The following is a 16,319-nucleotide window of genomic DNA, read 5'->3' as shown; positions in this document are numbered from 1 at the left end:
TGGGCCGTGGCCTCGAGCTCTGAAAGGAGAGCAGCTATGCTAACTGAGCCTGCTCTGCCAGCAGAACCAAGGACTGGACTCGCCCTGCAGCCAAGAAGCCAGCTATTGGCTGGACCACGTTCAGAAGAGGACTGAGCAGCAACTGCTTAAAACTTGGGCCGCTTTCTAGTTTGGAACTGAGAGTGTGTCCAGCATTGAGAGAGAATGTCACTTCTGTTCTGGCTACATTTCCTCAGTTAGTACTTTTGTGAAAGCTCTTTGAAAATTAACTGAAATTCAGAGTTGTGGAGAGTAGCACAAAAGTAGATTAGACAGGAACCAGACTGTGAGGGGCCTTGAATACCATGACAAGATGCTTCTGTTTTTTTATTTTCTAAGGCCATAAGTAAGTCCGAAGATTTTAGAACAAGAGTGTGTTCTGATCCCAGTGACGTATTAAGATTACTATGGAGGTGATTTAAAGGATGGGCTGGTCAAGGCATGGGGAGAAAATCTGCTAGACTAGACAAGAGTTATTGAGGGTCTTATCCACCGGCAAGTGGGAGAAAACCCCAGCAAGCTGCCTTTGGCCCTGGGCTATCTCTGTCTTTTTATTAGTGACAGATGAAGACCTGGATGGCCTGCTAATCAAATCTGCACAAGACACAAAGTTTACAACTAACAAATATGGGGAGAATTCCAAAAATCCCAACAGGCCAGAAGAGCGGGCCAACTTCATAAGATGAAATTCAGTGGAGACAAAGAGAAGTTTAAAGGAAAAGAAACTTTATAAATACAAGATGGTGGAATAAGAATGGAGGGGCAAAGTGTTGCTATAGAGCCAACTCAACATGAGATAATAATATCTCCTGGTAACTAAGGAGGTTGCAGTGAATGTGGTCATGAGAGAAACAATAGAATGAAAGTGAGAACAGAAGCGATAGCTCCTCTGCACGCTGCCTGGTCAGACCATGCTTGGAGAATGTGCTCATCTTTTGGGAAGAACACTGTTGAATGAAAGAATATGCAGAGCAGAATGACCAAGATGTGGTCACAGAAATTCTGCAAAAAGGAATGGTCAAAGGGTCCGAGTGGAGCTGTGAGCCACCCCCCACCCTTTCTCTGCCCACTTTACAGAAGAAACCATGGGAAATGAAGCAGCCTGGATCCTCTGGCTGTACAACAGATGCTCAGCACACCCCCTCTGGTGAAAAGCCCTGGGTCTGGTGACCACCGCTGAAAAAGCACTTTCTGTAAGAAGATGGGAACAGAAGCCACTGCTGGCCACTGAGGGAACGGATGCCTTAATCACAGATTACGGCTCCTAAAGGGCTGATTAAGAAGAGGAAAAGAAATACAATAATTTAAGGCTGCCACAGAATCAAGAACCCCAACAATGGGGGTAGAATCAAGGGATTTTTCGCTTTTAGGGAAGGAAGCATTTCAATTCAATTCACAAGTTCATTCAACAAGGGTTTCTAGTGTATTTGTTATAATGCACTCTATTGTTTATAGGCAGAGAGTAAAGAAGGAAGTATAAAGGGTAAAGATCAGAGAGAAGAGAGACCACTCAAAGAGCCATCTGTGCCCACACACACACACACACAGACACAGACACAGACAGACAGACAGACACACACACACACACACACACACACACACACACACAGAGTTTTCTCCCCCTTGGCGTGGCTACCTTGGTCCAGACCCTTCTTAACTTTCCTCAGGGATTATGCCAGTGGCCACGTCATAGGTCTCCTTTCCTCTCTAGTCCAGAAGTTCTCAACCCAGGGTCTATGAACTTGCATATGTACATATGTAGATGGATGATAACTGTCTCTGTCTCTCTCTGTCTCTTCCTTTCTGTCTCTCTCTTTTTCTCTCTCTTTCTGTCTCTCTTATTTCTTTTTCTGTCTGAATCTTTGTCATGTCTCTGTCTCTGACTTTCTCTCTGTCTCTCTGTCTCTCTGTCTCTCTCTCTCTCTTATTTCTCTTTCTGTCTCTCTCTGTCTCTTCCTGTCTATCTCTGTCTCTCTTTTTTTCTCTCTCTTTCTGTCTGTGTCTCTCTTTTTTCTCTCTCTTTCTGTCTCTCATTTCTTTTTCTGTCTGTCTGAATCTTTGTCATGTCTCTGTCTCTGACTTTCTCTCTGTCTCTTTCTCTCTTATTTCTCTTTCTGTCTCTCTGTCTGAATCTTTGTCATGTCTCTGTCTCTGACTTTCTCTCTGTCTCACTCTTATTTCTCTTTCTGTCTCTCTGTCTGAATCTTTGTCATGTCTCTCTGTCTCTCTATATTGTCTCTCTGTATCTGTCTCTCTTTTTTTCTCTCCCTCTATATATACATAAACAAATATAATGGGTTTCCTTTGTAATCCTACACATTTTATTTTATACCTTTAAAAACATTCTGGGAAGAAGTCCTCCAGCTTCCCAGTCTGCCAGAGGGGTTCAAGACATATAATAAATTAGGTACTCCCACTTCCTCTCCTCTCCAATCCCCACTCCACAGAGCTGCCAAAATAATCTTCCCGAAGCTCGGGTCTGTCTGCGAACTCCAGAATCCTCAGGGGCCCTATTACCTCTAGAATAAAAGCCAAACTCCTCTGCCTGGTATTTATAGCCCTCCCAAACTGCCTCCAGCTAAGCACTGCAGGCTTATTTCACCTTATTCCCCTTCACACATTCTGCATCCTATCCTTCGGTTAAATTGCTTTCCTCCCTGCTCTTCTCCCATCTCCAAGCTTTTGTGGAGACTGACCCCACATCTGGACGTACAGCCCCATCTTCTTGGAATCCCCAGTTCCCTTCAACTCCAGCCTAAGTGCCTCTTCCTACAGGAAGTCTTTCATGATTTCTCTTTGCCTAGTCACTAAACCTCTCTTCTCATATTATCTTAAACTCATTTATCTGTTTAAATGCTCCATCCCCCAGGAGAATATACATTGCTACAAGGGCAGACAGAGTCTGTTTTGCTTTTCTTCTCTGTATCCTCAGGAGCTAGCACAGAACCTCAAATGTGTAAGCATCTTAAAAATATTTCTTGTTGTCCTGGAGCACAAGCAGCAAAGAGCTGAAGGACTCACAAATGGGAGAATTAGCTTTAGGAAAGGATGGCAATTTCATCCTAAGGAAAGAAGGAAAGGCAGAATGGGTGATGAAAGAGGGATGAAAATGGGGAGATGAAGCCGCTCAGGATGGATGGTCTCAATCTCCTGTCACTGAGGGAATTTTGCTGGAAACAGAAGCAGAAGTGGGGGGTTGAAGGACAAGATCTGGAACAGTTTTCTGGGTAACATGAGAGGGAGTAGTTGATAAGTGATGGACAAAAGGATTGCTGTGCAGTCACAGATCCCAGTTAAGGTTGAAAAAAGGAATTTGTGGTGGATCCAGTATGGCAATTTTCCGATTTTCTCCAGCCAGGTAACATTTTTTTAAATCACTGAGAACAGGGAACCTGGGATGGTAGACTGCAGGGATAAGAATAGAAAGTGGGTCAGTGGATCAGGTGGCAGGAACTTCTAATGAACTTCAGGGCTTTATTAGTTACCTAGCCATCCTTGCTTAAAAGGGGGGTAGGAAGTGGGACATCTGTCTCATCTCCCTAATTAGATTGTAATGTATAATCCCTGTTCTCAAGGGGCTCATTAATTTTCAAATCAATTAATCAATAAGCATCCATTAAGTGCCTACAATATGCTAGATTTGGGGATGCAAAGACAAAAAAAAAAGCAAGAACCCACCCCAGCCCTTTAAAGAAGCTCATGTTCTACTAGAGGAAGCTGCACTACCCAGTGAATAAGGAATAGCTAGAAAGTGAATAGCGGTGTTGGGAGAGGGCAGATGGAGGGACGGGGATGGGCAGGCCACAGGTGACGAGGGATTCTAAGCTCGGCAGGTAAGGGGAGAGCTTTGCAGGCTCAGGTACCCCACCCCCACCCAATCCCCCCAAAGCACAGGAGCAGTAATAAACACTGGGGAAAGAACGATGACAGCAGAAGGCAGTTAGTCACCAGGACGTCACTGACTCCTGGTGACCGGGTTGGTAATGTTGCCTAAACACACACAAACTCTCCTGTCCTGCTTGCACCTTGGTTAACTGCTGAGCTCATCCCTATAAACAACCCTCCCGGTCACTGAGTCCAGAGGATCACCCTGAACTTCAAGAGGGGGTGCTTTAAACAAAGAAAAACCCCTTATTTGGTACAGCTAGTCCCTGGCAGACTCCTGGGGAAGATTCGCTTGGGCCTGTTTTACGACATGTTGCCAAGGAAACCCCAGGGGCGGATTCAAGCCGAATGTCCCTTCGTGGTCAGCAGCTCCGTCCAGCCCCAGCCTCAGCTCCTCCTGCTCGCTCCAAATCTACCTGGGTTAATCATTAGAGCGCTAAATGGGCAGTTTCTGATTCCAGGGCTTGAAAAGGAGCCCTGACATCCGTCTTGCACAACCCCATTGATTTAAGGGGGAAAACAACCCCCGCTGGGCTAGACTGCTGAACTCAGAGCTGGCTCAGCATTTCCCAGCCCAAGAAGAGCCCATGACCCGGAGATCTGGAGATAAACGACCTATGGCTCCTGCTCCAGCCCCAGGCAAAGGGGACCAGGGAAGGTGCTGGGGGAGGTGTGAGCAACTGGGCTGTCACCCAAGAAAAATGTCGGGGGAAAGGGTGGAGGTCCCATGGTGGGAGCCATCGGGAGCTCGTCAGTGAGGGAGCCCACGACTGTTTCTGAGGCAACATAAGTCTAAAGAGCCAGGGTCACGGCTGTGGTCCTTCATTCTCAAAGGCCACGCCGGGTGGAAGCAGGGACCGGTGCGACAGCAGGGGAGCCACTGGGACAGAGGCAGAGTCCTGCGGGGAAGAATACTGGCTCTGGCCAGAAACGCCCAAGTGGATGAATGCAGAGCCGGCACTCGGGAGCCTGAGTCCGCCCCCTTCTCTCCTACGTGTCATCTCCGCTCCAGCCGGTCCTCCTCAGGCATCCTCATGCCGTCCTCCCCCACTTCCCTTTCCAGGATCACAGAACCTGGAAACGACCTGTCCAGAGTCACACAACTAGTAAGTAGTGAGGCAATATCTGACCTCAGGAAAACGAGTCTCCCTGACCTCACTCAGCACTCTACCCACTCTTCGCCCAGCTGCCCTAAAATACACAAATAGCCAGTATTTGTGCCGCATGTTTACTGAATAATCTCTGCAGAATCTCCCGGAGAACAGGACCTTCCCGGTACAGATCCACGACACAGGTGATTAATGTTTTCCCTTAGAGGCTGAGGACGTCATGCTCCCCTGGGAAATGCTGATATTCCCCTATTCTGTAACAGTAACTGCGATTCCCCCCTCCCCCCCAGTACGGCAGCCAGGAAGCCCAATGTGCTACACGATTTGTGAATTCCTCCAACCACACTTCCAGAGGAGACAACTTATGAGCCAGAGAAAGGAGGACTTGCAAAAATCTAAGTTGTGATCCCTGCCCTCTCCCAGCATGATATACAGCTTTTGGAAAAAAGCACCAGTTCAATTTCACATGCACTTATTAGGCACCTACTATATAAAAAGCACCAATTCAACTTCACATGCATTTATTAGGCACCTACTATATAAAAAGCACCAGTTCAACTTCACATGCATTTATTAGGCACCCACTATATAAAAGCACCAATTCAACTTCACATACATTTATTAGGCACCTACTATATACCTCACTAAGTGCTGAGGACACAAGTACAAATGATCTCAAGGAGCTTCTACTCTACTGGACCAATTGACCCAGCAAGTCAAGCTGTCTCTTTGGATGTCACTGCTTCCAAAATTCAGGGTTTCCTTCCTTCTCTTATTTCTTTCCTACCCCAGCCCTGCTTTGTTCTAGTCTGTTTCCTTCCTGAAGAAACCAGACGTTAGGTCTTTGAGGAACAGGGATCATTTTGTATTTCTCTTTGTACATCCCTAGAGCCCCATTAAGACTGTACAGAGAGGGAACTGCCTAGACCACGGGATTTGGATTCAGACGCCTGACCCAGCATCCCAGGGCCTGGTCCACAATAAGACATTTAATAAATGTTTGAATGAACAAATGGGTTCAATAACCAGCTGTTGCTGTCTTTGTGACTCGGGGTAGTTGGCTCCTGCCTCAGTTTCCTCCTCTGTAAATGAGAGGGTCAGACAGAACGGCCCTTCCAGCCTCACCGCATCTGCTCCTAAGAACCCCACGTAGCAGGTCCCGCCTCCTGCTTCTCCTTAGTTACCCCCTCGGCTCATCTGCTTCCCAGGCGCCTCTGGGACTGCCCCGTTTGTCCTCTGGCGCAGACGCCGCGCGGTTAATTGCTTCACCGGGACCTCCTGCCCAACCCAGACACGCAGGAAAGGGGCTCATCACCAGAGCCAGATGGCGAACGCCCTCATGGAGACAGACTCCAGGAAGCTCAGGGCTGGGGAGGGGGGCAGGCCGGGCTCCTTTGTGGCCTGCCTACTTACACGAGGTTGGACAGCCGTCAAAGGCTCAGGGGTCAGTGGGGCCAAAATCCCGGGTCCTGGGTCCCCTGGGAACAGCCAGGAATGTCTTCTCATGCAGGAGACGACGAGATCCGAATAGCAATGGATGGCACGTCTGGACAAAAGGGAAGGAAAGGCGAGAGTGAATCAGAGTCCGAGATGAAAAGGGCTGAGCCCCTGGGCCCGAGAGGAAGGCCCTCATCGCCCTGCTGCAGGGCCAGGCTCTCCGTCGGGGGCTTCTCGGCACACACACGGGCCCATCTCAGCCTGCACTGTGGTGGATCCGCACACTCGTGCGTCCGGCGTTTGCACGTAGATGGCCCCTGCCTTCCCAGAACTAGCAGTCCGGTGTGCCGACAAAATGTGCACAAATAAGCAACTGACAGAGGAGACACAGCTCGGCGGGCGGGCTGCCCAGAGAGTGTCCCAAACAGTGGGAGAGCGAAGAAATTCAGATCTGAAGTGCGGAGACTTGGATTCTAGACCTGACTCAGGTCACTAAGTGGCCCAGAATCAGGAAGGACCCAGAGATCTTCTAGTATAATTAATACTCAAACTCTAAGAAACGAAAAAAAAAAAAAGTTCTTCTTTGGATTTCTATAGGCCTCAGTTTCCTGATCTGGAAAATGGGGATTATAACACCTAACTCACAGGAATGTTAGACAAAACTAAGGTGAGAATGAATATAAAGGCACTTTGAAAAATATGTAATGTCATTCAAAAGTATAAGTGTCCACCCAGCCCAACCAAGGACTAGCTCTGGGACCCCAAGAGCTTCTACTCTCAAAAGTTCTAGAATCATGGCCCAACATTCTCCAATTGACAAATGATCAAAGGATATTAATAGAAAATTTTCAGACAAAGAAATTGAAACCATTTTTAGCTATATGAAAAGTTCTCTAAATCACTTTTGATCAGAAAAATGCAAATTAAGACAACTCTGAGACTCCAACCACTACATATTTCTCAGATTGGCTAAAATGATAGAAAAAGATAATGATGTGTTATACATATATTGTATTTAATTTATACTTTAACATATTTAACATGTATTGGTCAACCTGCCATTGGAGGGAAGGGGTGGGGGGAAGGAGGGGAAAAGTTGGAACAAAAGATTTGGCAATTGTCAGTGCTGTAAAATTACCCATGCATATATCTGGTAAATAAAAATTATAATTAATAAAAAAAGAAAAAAAAGATAATGATGAATGTTGTAGGGGATATAGGAAAACTGGGATACTGATACATTGCTGGTGGAGTTGTGAATGGATCCAACCATTCTGGAGAAATTTGGAACTATGCTCCAAAACTTATTGAATGGTGGATACCTTTTAACCCAGTAATGTTACTACCGGGCTTATATCCCAAAAAGATCTTAAAGGAGAGAAAGGGACCTGTATGTGCAAGAATGTTTGTGGCAGCCCTCTTTGTAGTGGCCAGAAACTGGAAACTCAGTGGATGCCCATCAATTGGAGAATGGCTGAATAAATTGTGGTATATGAATAATATAGAATATTATTGTACTGTAAGAAATGACCAGCAGGATGATTTCAGAAAGGCCCGGAGAGACTTACATGAACTGATGCTGATTGAAATGAGCAAGACCAGGAGATCATTATATATACCAATGACACGATTTATACAATGATCAATTCTGATGAACATGGCTCTCTTCAATAATGAGATGATTCAAACCAGTTCCAATGATCCGTAATTGGAGAGAACCATCCACACCCAGAGAGAGGACCGTGGGAACAGTATGGATCACAATCTAGCATTTTCACTCATTTTGTTGCTATTCGTTTGTATTTCGTGTTCTTTCTCATTTTTTCCTTTTTGATCTGATTTTTCTTATGCAACAAGATAATTTCATAATATGTATAATATATTAGATTTAAAATATATTTTATCATGTTTAACATATTTTGGATTACTTGCCATCTAGGGGAGGGAAAAAGGGAGAGAAAATTTGAAACATAAGGTTTTATAAAGGCTAATGTTGAAGAATTGTCCACGCATGTGTTTTGAAAAATAAAAAGCTCTAATAAAAAAAAATAAAAGAATCATGGTTCAGGACTGAGATCCAAGCATCCCAACTAGAGCCAAGGAAAATCCAGCTGAAATATCAACCTGTCAGGCAAAAGCAGTTCCCTAAGCTCTGGGAGAATCAGAGCATACATCTCTGAGCTCAGGAAAGAGATAACTACCACCATCCCATTATTGCCGGCTGTGGGAACATTTTGTTTTGAAAACATTATCAGCTAAGGAGTGACCTCAGCTGGCACTTGTGGACTAACCAAGGACTCACGATTCTGGGGCATTCACCTTCACCAACTCAGCAGGAGACTCTGTGTACCCAGCAGAGCCCAAGCTCCAGCCTTCACAAGGCCTGGCTCCCCTCCAGGATTTGGCTCTGGCTCTTGTTTTTAAAGGGTTTTGGATGATGGAGAGAGGGGGGAAGAGAGGAATAAGAGAGATAAAGAGGGATGGGGGGAGACAGAAGAGAAAGGGAGGGGTTGAGGGGTAAAAGAGAAAAAAAGAGATGGGGAGGAGAGATAAAGACAGGGAGGGGAAGGAAAAAGAGAAAAGGGAGAGGGAGAGGGAAAAGGGAGAGGGAAAGAGAGAAGAGAAGAGAGGGATAAAGAGAGGAATAAGAGATAAAGAGAGAAGGGAGGAGACAGAAGTGAAAGGGAGGGGTTGGGGGTAAAGGAGAAAAAAGAGACGGGAGATAGAAAGAGGGAGGGAGAGGAAAAAGGGAAGAGGGATAGGGAGAAAGAAAAAGAGAAGGAGAGGAAGAGGGAGAGGGAGAAGGGAAAGTGAGAGGGAGAAGAGAGGGGAGAGGAGGGAGAGGGGGCTCGAAAGCCATCATCAGCTTTGCCTGCTCCTTGCTGCCATGGGGACAATTGGGCTGAACTGCCCAGTCAGCAAATCCATCAATCCCAGCTTCCGCCTGGCAATCACATCAGCCTCTCTGGCTGGAAAACAACAAGTGCCAGATGTTAGTTTCCTCTAGATGTGGCCTACAAATAAGACCTTAGCCAGAGGCCCCCAACTCCCTTGACTCTGGATACAAAGGATGGTACACCACATTATAAGCCTTGACCATTTTTAATTTGACTTTATTTTTGAGGAAATCAGGGTTCAGGGGCTTGCCTGGAGCCGCACTGCTGGTAAGTCTTCGAGGCTGGATTTGAAGACCAGTGAGCAGCCCACTGCAGCATCCAGCTGCCCTTCCTGACCCGCCTTGGAAACACAGATCAATTCCTACATGTCCAAAGCTTCATTAGAATTAGAGGCAGCAAGAGTGCTGGACTCAGACTGAGAAAATGGGATTCAAATTCCACTTCAGACAACAGCTTTGTGACCTCACGGGACTTAAAACCTCTATGGACGATCGTCTCCTCCTCTGTAAAATGGAGTGTCAGATAGCACCTATTTTACGGGGTTTTCTAAAAATTCAATTTTATTTTGTTTTCAGTTCTGAATTCTTTCCTTCCTACCTCCCCACTCCAAGGGTAATAACAATACTGAGCAACATTTCCTAGGCATCTAAAGTTTTTACAAAGCTCTTCACTTCCTTCTGAGATCTCATTTGAATCCCAGTAATCATTACAGGCATTTTCATGCCCATTTAATAGATGAGAAAACTGAGGTTCAGAGAAGCATGAGCATGGCACTGAATAAGTAGGAGTGGAGATATCAAAATACCTTGGAAACATTGAACAAAAATATAAATACAGCACAACCTAGATAATGATAATTTGTGATTTTCTAGGTCAGTGTGGGGCTGCAGGGATGCTTCTATTTGAGTTAACACTAGTGATAAAGAAAGCATCAGTTAGGTGGTGAAGTGGTCAGAGCACCAGCCCGGAAGGACGTCAGTTCGAATCCAGCTTCAGACATTTGACATTTACAAACTGTATGACTCTGGGCAAGTCACTTAACCCTGATTGCTGCTCAACAAATGATTTTTTTTTTTTTTTAAAGAAAGACAACCTTGTATCTTCCCTGGGTCCAAGCCCCATCTCTAATATATCCAGGCTGTGGGTAATTTTAGGCAATCTCTGAAATTTGACATGGTACAGAAGGTGGAGGAATGCACTGAGGAGGGAGATTTCCCCATCCAGGGCCTTCCTTATGCCCGATCCTTATTCCCTGTACCTCTCCCTAAGTGGCAAAAGCAGAATTGGAATCCAGAGATCTTTAGGGGGCCTAAAATCCTGCCCTAAAAGTATATATTCACATAAAAAAAATGCCCACAGCAACTGCTCCCTGCTCAGAACCCTCCCAGCACTCTCTCTCCAAACCACTCATATCAAGCCTTTTCTGACTAGTCAAATATCTGTGTAAATTTATGGTATCCACAGCTGGTATCCAGGGAGCATGGGATCATGGACCCAGAGGGGGAAGGGCCCTCGAAGCCATCTAGTCCCACTTACCCCCTCATTTTTAGGAGAAATTAAGTAACATTCCCAATGTAACTGGGACCAGGGTGTTCTTGGAAATGATTCTCTGTACTTCTTCCAAGGAACCTTGTTATTTTTTTTATTAAAGGTTTTTGTTTTCGAAACATATGCATGAATAATTTTTCAACACTGACCCTTACAAAACCTTCTGTTCTAAATTTTCTCCTCCTTCCCTCCACCCCTCCCCTACATGGCAAGTAATCCAATATATGCTAAACATGGAATTTTCTTACTGACTTTGGCCTAAAGAAAGGAAATGGTGGATGCAATTTAGGAGCCAGAGCTTAAAGAAACAGAGTCTGAAAAAATGGAAAGGGGGGGCAGCATCACATAGCATCCTCCACCCAAGACAGGAACCTAGATTTGGCAATGATCCTAAGGATGCCGTGTAAATTCATGTAAGATTCCCCCTCTCCCATCTCCCTTCAGTTGTAATTAGATTGTAAGCTCCTTGAGGACAGGGACTCTCTTTTGCCTCTTTATGTATCCCCAGTGTCTAATACAGTGCTTAACAGATGTTTATTGTTTTTTTTTTCAGTTCAATAAATATTTATTAAGGGCCTACCCTGTGTCCAGCATTATGCTAGGGACTAGGAAATATTCCAAATGTTGTTGTTTAATCACTTTTAATTATGTCTGATTCTTCAAGATCCCTTTTGAGGTTTTCTTGACAAAGATATCAGAGCAGTTTGCCATTTTCTTCAGCTCATTTTACAGATGAGAAAACTAAGGTAAATAGGGTTAAGTGGTGACACAGGAAGGGTCTGAGGCAGAATCTGAACTCAGGTTTTCCTGTCTCTGGCCTAGCACTTTATCCACTGAGCTATCTAGCTGCCCTGACTGGGTCAGACTTGGAATTAAGCTCCTTCCTCTGTCCACTGGCCAACCTTGGGATTTCAGGGTGTTCAACAGATTCTGGTGGGTAGTTAGCTTTCAAAATCCAAGACAAGCCTATTATGAGACTGTAATTTAAGATTAGAGGCACGTAAAAGTAGAGGAAGTAACTTTGGGAATGAAATATTTAAAGTGTGGAGAGTAGGGAATGGCTGAAAAAATTATGATAACCAAGTATTCAGTAAAACTGATACAGAGCAAGGCAATATACACAACGACCATAATATTACAGATGAAACCCATGCTAAAAGATAATTGAGCCGGGTTAAATGCATTGGCCAAAATCAGTTCTAGGGGGATAGTGACTCCAAGGCTGGAGTCAGTAAGACCTGAACTCAAACCTGGCCTGAGTGATCCTGGGCAACCCTGACTGCTTCGCTTTCCTTGTCTGTAAAATGAACCAGACAAAGAATGGCAAACCACCCCAGTATCTTTGCCAAGAAAACTTCAAATGGGATGAAAAAGAATAGGACATGACTGGAATGACTGAATAAAAACAACAAATATTAATTCTGGAAGACAAATGAAGAAACGTTTCCCTCCATGAGTTGCTGGAATAGAGGATGGAAAACAATGGCTACTAACTGTTGCTATGATTAATTAGCTTTTCTTTGTTCCAAGGATATCCGGGACACAGGCAGGGAAAGTGTTTAGATTATATAATAGGAAATGATTGATTAAAAAATATATATCAATAAAGCTTCAAATGAAAAAAAAATAAAAATGAGAATACATATGGATCTCATTTACGCATAGGACATCTAGCTATGGTCCAGGACGAGCAGGTCTCTAGGACATATCTCTTTGGCTGAGTGACACGTGGAGATTGAGAACTTGGCCAGATATGTAGTTAAATGAGGATAATTTAATAAATGAATTTAAGTAGTCTGGGAAGGCTCCATGGAAAGGTGGGGGAGGAGAAAGAGGAGACCAGTATGAGGATTGTGAAAAAGTAAGATCTGGCAGGAGAAAGGAGGGGCTTCCAGGAGAGCAAACTTGTCTGTGCAGGAATGTGGAAGATATTAGCAAACTGGAACTACAAAACCCAAGTTTGCCTGGAGTATCTTTGTATATAACAAAGTAGAGGAAGTATGGTTTTGGGCCCTGATGGTAGAAGAATCCTAAAGAACATTAAAATAACATTCATTGCCTGTTTAAAAACAAGAGAATTTGTTGTTAAATTTACTGAATGTGCAGCTGAAGAGTTTTTATTTTGATAGACCACGGGAGAGACCAGGTTCAAGAGCAAAGGGAATGGGAAGAATTCAATTTCACACAACTGTGTCAGTATCATGACGCATTTATTAAGCATCTACAGGCTCAGGGCTAAGGCCGGGGAGACAGCAAAAGGGCAAAAACAGGTCCTGCCCTCAAGAGACTCCTATTCTAATGGTGACAAGTAACAACTCTGACTAACAAGATACGGACAAGATAAATTGGGGAGTCTGAAAATGCAGATCTGGAAAGACTTCTTGTAGAAGGTCAGATTTCTGACTGAGATTTGAAGGAAACTAAAGTTAGGAAAAAGATAAAAAAGGAGTTTTAGGCATGTGAGACACCCAGGATAACATGGGACAAGGAGGGGACGCAACGTCTCATGGGAGGGGTGGTCGGGACCAAAGCAGTGGGTCAGAGAGAAAGCACATGGAGCTGGGTAAGGGAGGAAGGGGCTGATGATCGGAAACCCACAAGACTTTGCACTGGATCCCAAAGGTAGCAGGAGTCATTGGGATTCACTGAATGTGAGGGCAGGAAGGGGGATGGGAAGACAAGAAGGGCTTTCCCGGGGAAGGAGGCTGCTGAGGCGGGAAGTTCACAGACTGGGCCAGAAGACCCTACTTTTGACACCCCCTTTTGTAAAATGGGGGTTGATGATTCTAGACAATCTTTAAGGCCCATTTAAGCCCCAAATCTGTGATCTTTGACCTCAACTGTACAGTAAGAACTTAGGAACGAGGCCATGGCCTTCCTCGGATCCTATCGGGCTCGGTAGATTTTTGTTGAATGACCGTGTTTTTAAATCGGGGGTGGGGGGGAGTTCTGTTTTGTTCCAGATCCCCGACTCTGCCGGAGGAGCAGGGGGAGAGGCCCGGCTCGGCCCAGACGGTGCTCCGGCAGCAGCGGGTCCCGCCGCGGAGTGGGAAGGACGCGGCGGAGCTCGGACGCGCCTGGCGAGGCCGGAGAGGGGGATGTAACTGTCGGACGGGACGGCCGGGAGGCGGCCGAGAAGCCCGGAGCTCCGCCGCCGGAGGGGCTGATCTTTGGGGCTCACGTAGTTCCCCGGTTCAGTTCCCCATCTCCTCGCAGCCTCCAGGAGCCGGAGCCAACCCCCCTCAGTCAGTGACTCCGCCTTCCCTTGACCTCCAGATCTGACCTCCATAAATTCTCGGGCTCCGAGGCAAGAGCCAGACCCAGAACCAGAGCTAACTCCTCCTCCCGTCCGCCGGGAAAAGGAGACCCTTCTAGAGAAAACTTTTCACAGACGCAGCGGGGGTGGGGCAGGATCGGAGGGGAGGGAGCCTCCCCCCCGCCCAGAGGGATGCGCCGGCTTCCTCCTCCCTCGTCCCTCCTCCCTCCGGCCTCCTCGCCACCCTTTGGGAAGGGCAACCCACAAAGTCACGCTCCCCGCTCGGGAGGTTCTCCCTCGAGGGCCCCTCGAGGCCGCGGGCCTGGCTCCCACGCCTCCCGGAGGAGGAGCCCGTGGACCAGACCGTGCCCTGTCCACCTGCTGCAGCCTTCCCGGGCTAGGGGCATCGCCGTTCCCATGGCCACCCCGCGGCGCGCAGAGGCGCCCGCCGCGCATCCCCCCGCCTTCCTCCGGCCTCGGAATGGGAGAGAGTGACCTTTCCAAAGCCCGGGGAAGGGAGCTCTGGCCACAAGGAGGGGGAGGGGAGGGCAGGAGTCCTGACTCGCAGGCGCCAGGGCGCGGAGGTCGCCGGCCGACCGGCTCCCCACCGCGGGGCTGCCAGGCTTTGTCCCTTCCCTCCCTCTCCCGCCGCGGGCCCCGCGCTCCGGCCGCCGGAGGAGGAGCCGGGAGCTCTCACCCAGACCACCAGGCCGGCTAATGCGCAGCGGCGGCGGGGACGGCGGCAAATTGGGGCTCACCCCCCATCCCCGGGTGACCGCGGGAGCCGACCTGAGCCGGGCGCGGAGGCAGCCGGAGCGGGGGCTGCGCGGCCGAGGAGATGGGGGGCCTGCCGAGCCGGGGGGGCGTTGTCCGGGAGAGTGAAATTTACCTGGGTCACGTGGCCATTGACAATCTCTTGGAACGTCGGGCAGCTCCGGTCCCAGCAGAGCCCGCAGCTCTGGGTTCTCTCGGCGTCGTGGCGTCACAATGGGTCGCGTCGGAGGGCCCGCCCCTCCTCCCGTTCTTAAGAGATGGGCGGGAAGGGGGCGATCTCCGGGGCAGGATGGACAAGGCCCCGGGGCCGGTCCGCGGTCAGCCGAGGCGCGCCTTCCCAGGTGTGGCCCCCGCATCCCAAGAGCCGGGTGGCCCTCGCCTCCCAGCCGGGCCTGGAAGAGGCAGCGCGGCTCCTCAGCTCCCCATCCCGGCCCCTTCCCCCAGGACCTCGCTACGTTTCTTCCCTACCACCTGGCGGGTGGCGGCCCTGCTGCCCGCCTCGTGCGTGCGGAAGCGCATGGAGCCCTTGCCCCAGTCTGGGAGGGCCCACCGAGGCTACCGTGGGAGGCCCCATGGGCAGCGCCCACTGCAAGACCCTCCATAGATGGGAAGCGCAGTAACAGGCTCTGTATGTACTCGGAGACCAGCCCAGCAAAAGCACTAATTGCACCACCCCTCCATGCCTTGTTTCACAGGATTTCTGGTCAAAAAGAAAAAAAAAAAAAAAATCACTACCTGGTGACCAAATTTATAGTGATGAGTTTTCTACCCTGGTCCTCAAATCCTTTGCTTTAAAAGTAAGAGGGGGAGGGGGAAAATCATTTCCTCAGTAAAAATGGAGGGAGGAAAAAATTAGAAAGCCTTATACAACCCTCTTATCGATAATTCTGTGATCCTATAATCCTTAAAGTAAAAGTGCACACCCCCTCTTGTCCCAGACTCTCATTAGGACTTTTCACTGGAAGGACAAACACTGAAGCTGAAGCTGAAATATTTTGGTCATGATGAGAAGATGGAGCTGGAACAAAAACATCTGGATGTTGGGAAAGAGTGAAGATTAAAAACAAAAAAGATGGCAGAAGATGAGATGGATAGATAGTGTCTTAGAAACAATGAACATGAACCTGTCAGGCTTTGAAAGATAGTGCAGGGCGGAAGAATCTGGCATGGTGATCCATGGGGTCTAAGAGTAGGAGAATGAATGACTGACTGAATAACAATAACAAGCTTCACGAGATAGGGGGAAAAAAAAGAATATATTGATCACCAACCTATTAGATTATGAACTCAAGGTTTTCAGGAAAGAATGAAATGTATCATGTTACATTCTTGGCATTTTTTTAAAAGAGAATTCCATTATTAGGTTTGTCTTTT

The 16,319-nt window shown here is 47.3% G+C and overlaps 1 protein-coding gene across 3 annotated transcripts in view; it reads right to left on the bottom strand.

The window, feature by feature from the left end:
- OGDHL (oxoglutarate dehydrogenase L) overlaps window positions 1-15,158 on the bottom strand; it is a 58,595-nt gene extending 43,437 nt beyond the window's left edge. The window contains exons 1-2 of one of the 3 annotated variants that reach the window (XM_074296092.1): window positions 15,061-15,158; window positions 6,447-6,579 (exon numbers count right to left, since the gene is read on the bottom strand). The gene's annotated coding sequence lies outside the window, so the exon portion shown is untranslated. Of the gene's footprint in view, window positions 1-6,446; window positions 6,580-14,960 lie in introns of all 3 variants that reach the window. The other 2 variants (XM_074296093.1, XM_074296094.1) reach the window with 2 other exon arrangements.
- Window positions 15,159-16,319: the final 1,161 nt, after the last annotated feature.

The sequence above is a fragment of the Sminthopsis crassicaudata genome, chromosome 2, assembly GCF_048593235.1.
Source record: "Sminthopsis crassicaudata isolate SCR6 chromosome 2, ASM4859323v1, whole genome shotgun sequence".
In the NCBI taxonomy this organism is placed as follows: domain Eukaryota; kingdom Metazoa; phylum Chordata; class Mammalia; order Dasyuromorphia; family Dasyuridae; genus Sminthopsis; species Sminthopsis crassicaudata.
This window is presented reverse-complemented; position numbering and strand designations above follow the sequence as displayed.